Source organism: Oncorhynchus clarkii, chromosome 10 (genome assembly GCF_045791955.1).
Source record: "Oncorhynchus clarkii lewisi isolate Uvic-CL-2024 chromosome 10, UVic_Ocla_1.0, whole genome shotgun sequence".
NCBI lineage: Eukaryota > Metazoa > Chordata > Actinopteri > Salmoniformes > Salmonidae > Oncorhynchus > Oncorhynchus clarkii.
The window spans coordinates 55775915-55782148 of NC_092156.1; positions in this window are offsets into that span (position 1 = coordinate 55775915).

Here is a 6234-nt window from a genome sequence, read left to right on the forward strand (position 1 = left end):
CAAAGAAATAGAACACATAGAAATCAGAACATAGAATGCCCACCTAAATCACACCCTGACCAAACCAAAATAGAGACATAACAAGGCTCTCTAAGGTCAGGGTGTGACACTCACCAGCAGAAAGAGTCTTTTTAGTTTTTAAGACCAAATCACCTTCAGAAAGAGCCCTCTCCTTTCGGAAAAGCTGACCACGACTACATTTTGTTGATCCCTGCCTACAGACAGAAACTAAAACAAGAGGATCTCCCGCGCGGAGGTCTGTTCAACTCTGGTCCGACCAATCTGATTCCACACTCCAAGACTGCTTCCATCACGTGGACTGGGATATGTTTCGTAGTGCGTCAGACAACAACATTGACGAATACGCTGATTCGGTGAGCGAGTTCATTAGAACGTGCGTTGAAGATGTCGTTCCCATAGCAACGATTAAAACATTCCCAAACCAGAATCTGTGGATTGATGGCAGCATTTGCGTGAAACTCAAAGCCCGAACCACTGCTTTTAATCAGGGCAAGGTGACCAGAAACATGACCGAATACAAACAGTGTAACTACTCCCTCCGCAAGGCAATCAAACAAGCTAAGCGTCAGTATAGAGACAAAGTAGAATCTCAATTCAACGGCTCAGACACAAGAGGTATGTGGCAGGGTCTACAGTCAATCATGGATTACAAAAAGAAAACCAGCCCCGTCACGGACCAGGATGTCTTGCTCCCAGGCAGACTAAATAACTTTTTTGCCCGCTTTGAGGACAATACAGTGCCACTGACACGGCCCGCAACTAAAACATGCAGACTCTCCTTCACTGCAGCCGACGTGAGGAAAACATTTAAACGTGTCAACCCTCGCAAGGCTGCAGGCCCAGACGGCATCCCCAGCCGTGCCCTCAGAGCATGCGCAGACCAGCTGGCTGGTGTGTTTACGGACATATTCAATCAATCCCTATCCCAGTTTGTTGTTCCCACATGCTTCAAGAGGGCCACCATTGTTCCTATTCCTAATAAAGCTAAGGTAATTGAGCTAAACCACTATCGACCCGTAGCACTCACTTCCGTCATCATGAAGTGCTTTGAGAGACTAGTCAAGGACCATATCACCTCCACCCTACCTGACACCCTAGACCCACTCCAATTTGCTTACCGCCCAAATAGGTCCACAGACGATGCAATCTCAACCACACTGCACACTGCCCTAACCCATCTGGACAAGAGGAATACCTATGTGAGAATGCTGTTCATCGACTACAGCTCGGCATTTAACACCATAGTGCCCTCCAAGCTCGTCATCAAGCTCGAGACCCTGGGTCTCGACCCCGCCCTGTGCAACTGGGTACTGGAGTTCCTGACGGGCCGCCCCCAGGTGGTGAGGGTAGGCACCAACATTTCCACCCCGCTGATCCTCAACACTGGGGCCCCACAAGGGTGCGTTCTCCCTCTCCTGTACTCCCTGTTCACCCACGACTGTGTGGCCACGCACGCCTCCAACTCAATCATCAAGTTTGCGGACGACACAACAGTGGTCGGCTTGATTACCAACAATGACGAGACGACCTACAGGGAGGAGGTGAGGGCCCTCGGAGTGTGGTGTCAGGAAAAGAACCTCACACTCAACGTCAACAAAACTAAGGAGATGATTGTGGACTTCAGGAAACAGCAGAGGGAACACCCCCCTATCCACATCGATGGAACAGTAGTGGAGAGGGTAGTAAGTTTTAAGTTCCTCGGGGTACACATCACAGACAAACTGAATTGGTCCACCCACACAGACAGCATCGTGAAGAAGGCGCAGATTACTTGTTGGTTATTACTGCATTGTCGGAACTAGAAGCACAAGCATTTCGCCCATTTGACGAAGAATTGCATTTGACGAAAGGCTTGGCACACGCATACTCAAGCTGACTGGCTCTCGTTCAAGCAAATGAGAAATAAGTGCACTCAGGCTATCCGTAAGGCCAAAGTTAGTTACTTTAAGGAGCAGTTCTCTCTTTGTGGGTCTAAGCCCAAGAAGTTCTGGGAAACAGTTAAAAAAGTAGCGAATAAACCCTCCTCCTCAGAGCTGCCCATGTCCCTTAATGTTGATGATGTGGATGTTACGTTAAAGGTACTAACTCCGCTCCAGACATTAACATGGGCCCGTCCTCCCCAATTATGGTGTCACCAACCTACTGTGTTGCGTTTCCATTTTTGTTCAGTAATAGATGAGCTGGTTAACCTCTTTGATCTCTAGGGGCGCTATTTCATTTTTGGATAAAAAACGTTCCCGTTTTAAGCACGATATTTTGTCACGAAAAGATGCTCGACTATGCATATTCTTGACAGTTTTTGAAAGAAAACACTCTGAAGTTTCAGAGCAAAGATATTGTCTGTAAGTGCCCCAGAACTCATTCTACAGGCGAAACCAAGATGATGCGTCAACCAGGAAATGAGCAGATTTCTGAAGCTCTGTTTTCCATTGTCTCCTTATATGGCTGTGATTGCGCAAGGAATGAGCCTACACTTTCTGTCGTTCTCCCAAGGCGTTAGCAGCATTGTGACGTATTTGTAGGCATATCATTGGAAGATTGACCATAAGAGACTACATTTTCCAAGTGTCCGCCTGGTGTCCCTGCGTCGAAATTGGAGCGTAAAGCCAGGTGCAATTATTTTTCCATTTGAGAGCAAGGAGAAACCAGGCTTCCAGGAAGGATATATCATTGAAGAGATATGTGGAAAAACACCTTGAGGATTGATTCTAAACCACGTTTGCCATGTTTCAGTCGATATTATGGAGTTAATTTGGAAAAAAGTTTGCGTTTTGAGGGCTGAATTTTCGTTTTTTTTTTTTTTTTTTTTGGTAGCCAAATGTGATGTACAAAACGGAGCTATTTCGAATACACAAAGAATCTTTTTGGAAAAACTGAGCATCTGCTATCTAACTGAGAGTCTCCTCATTGAAAACATCAGAAGTTCTTCAAAGGTAAGTTATTTTATTTGAAGGCTTTACTTGTTTTTGTGATAGTTGCCTGCTAAATGCTAACGCTAATGCTAACGCTAAATGCTACGCTAGCTAGCTACTGTTACACAAATGATTGTTTTCCTATGGTTGAAAAGCATATTTTGAAAATCTGAGATGACAGTGTTGTTAACAAAAGGCTAAGCTTGAGAGATAGCATATTTATTTCATTTCATTTGCGATTTTCATGAATAGTTATTAACGTTGCGTTATGGTAATGAGCTTAGGTCTATAAATAGAATCCCGGATCCGGGTTTGGTCGTCGCAACAGGTTAAGAAGCTAAGATTTTTCTACAAAAACAGATTGTTCCTTTCTCTAAGCAGTGAGAAGCAGATTATTCAGTCAACCTTTTTATCTGTTCTTGATTATGGTGACATTAGTTATCAGATGCTGCTACTCTACTGTTACGGATGATGCGAATTCTCTGACAAGAAGAACATGGCTGAGCTCTTTAATCACCACTTCATTAAGTCAGGATTCCTATTTGACTCAGCCATACCTCCTTGTCCGTCCAACATTTCCTCATCTCCCACCCCTTCTAATGCGACAATCCACGATGCTTTTCCCTATTTTTCCACTGCCCCGCTACAAAGTTTCTCCCTGCAGGCAGTCACCGAGTCCAAGGTGCTAAAGGCACTTTTTAAACTTCACCCCCAAAAAACATCTGGGTCAGATGGTTTAGACCCTTTCTTCTTTAAGGTTGCTGCCCCTATCGTCACCAAGCCTTTATCCAGGCTTTTTAACCTCTCTCCTCTCTTTGGGAGGTTACCATTGCTTGGAAGGCATCCACGGAACATCCTTTATTTAAAGGGGAGATAAAACTGATCCTAACTGTCCTCAATGATGTCACCATTCCCCTTGATTTTAAACAATATTGTGCTGCTATTTATATTGACTTGGCCAAAGCTTTTGATTCGGTAGACCATTCCATTCTTGTCGGCCGGCTAAGGAGTATCGGTGTCTCTGAGGGGTATTTGGCTTGGTTTGCTAACTACTTCTCTCAAAGAGTGCAGTGTTTAAAGTTAGAAATGTTGCTGTCTCAGCCACAGCCTGTCATCAAGGAGTAACCCAAGGCTCAATCCTAGGCCCCACGTTCTTCTCAATTTACATTAACAACAATAGTTCAGGCAGTAGGAAGCTTTCTCATTCATTTATATGCAGTCTTATACCCAGCTGGCCCCTAACCCGGATTTTGTGCAACAAAGCTTTCTTAGTGTCCAACAGGCATTTTCTACCCTAAACCTTTTTCTGAACAACTCAAAAACAAAGGTCATGTGGTTTGGTAAGAGGAATGTCCCTCGTCCCACAGGTGTTCTAACTACCTCTGAGGGTTTAGAGCTTGAGGTAGTCACCTCATACAAGTACTTGGGAGTGTTGCTGTCCTTCTCTCAGCACATATCAAAGCTGCAGGCTAATGTTAAATCTAGACTTGGTTTCCTCTATCGAAATTGCTCCTCTTTCATCCCAGCTGCCAAACTAACACTGATTCAGATGACCATCCTACCCATGCTAGATTACGGAGACATAATTTATAGATCGGCAGGTAAGGGTGCTCTCGAGTGGCTAGACGTTCTTCAGCCATCATCTTTGCCATCAAAGCTCCTTATAGGACACATCACTGCACTCTATACTCTGTAAACTGGTCTTCTCTGTATACCCGTCGCAAGACCCACTGGTTGATGCTTATTTATAAAACCCTCTTAGGCCTCACTCCCCACTATCTGAGATATCTACTGCAGCCCTCATCCTCCAACATACAACACCCGTTCTGCCAGTCACATTCTGTTAAAGGTCCCCAAAGCACACACACATCCCTGGATCGCTCCTCTTTTCATTTCGATGCAGAAAACACTCAAACTGGACAGTTTTATCTTAATCTCTTCATTCAAAGACCCAACCATGGACACTCTTACTCACAGTTGTTGCTGATTTGTGTGATGTATTGTTGTCTCTACCTTCTTGACCTTTGTGCTGTTGATGTGCCAAATAATGTCTGTACTATATTTTGTGCTGCTACCATGTTGTGTTGCAACAATGGTGTTGTTATGTTGTGTTGCTACCATGCTGTGTTGTCATGTGTTGCTGCCTTGCTATGTTATTGTCTTAGGTCTCTCTTTAGGTTGTGTTGTGTCTCTCTTGTTGTGATGTGTGTTTTGTCCTATATTTATATTGTATTTATTTTATTACCAGGCCCACGTCCCCGCACAAGGCATTTGCCTTTTGGTAGGCAGTCATTGCAAATTTGATTTTGTTCTTAGCTGACTTTCCTAGTTAAATAAAGGTTAAATCAAATAAATCCAAATATATAAAGAAGTGATCTTAATTGAAAGTTCTCACATCTGTTTACCTAATACATGGTCATGAGATCAACAATTGGAGCATGACAACTGCCATGTTTTTGAAAGAGCTAATGTAAGAGCTGGTGATGGATGGGAGCAAAATGTTCCCTACTGAAAGCTCCATTATGCTATTGTTAAGTGGAAATAAAATATGTGAAAAATAAACGTGAACCTTGTGTCTGAAAACCACATCTATTGTTTCTCCCGGTTAGCTGTAGAGGAAGAAGACATGTCAAGTGAATGACGGAGAGAGAGAGAGAAAACAAAAAACATTGTGATGTGAAGATTCAGAGGAAAGCATACTGTACTCTGTAAAATACATGTCGGAATTGTTTTTATTAGAAACATGTACGTTTCCAGCATAGACCTATGTTCAGTAAAACACTTGTAGATCTTTTCATGTCCAATTATTAGCATACGTTTATCTCTTTAATAATAATAATCACAAAGGCACAGATGAATAAATAAAGGTACAATGTCATTTATCAAGGTCTACCAGCTTTCTGATTGAATGTGATTAGATAGTTAAAACAGTGTCTCCTCCAGTTGGACACAGACAGAGGGCAGAACTGTACAGAGAGGACACAGACACATACTGTACAAGATGCATGCAGACACACACACACACATACTGTACAAGATGCATGCAGACACACGCAGACCACACGCGCACACACAACACACAAGTGAAGTTCCCTTTAAATTCTCTGATGAAGACATTTTCCACAGAAACTTCATAATATCTCTTCACACTGATTTCACACAGAGACAGCGTTGTTACAAAATAAATGCCCATAAATGGTCATCAGTGCGATAAAGAGTTTGAGCCATAACGTGCCCCCCGTTTGAAGGCTGCGGAAACAACATACATTCCTCACAAAGTGATTGGCTGAAAGGTTGCACT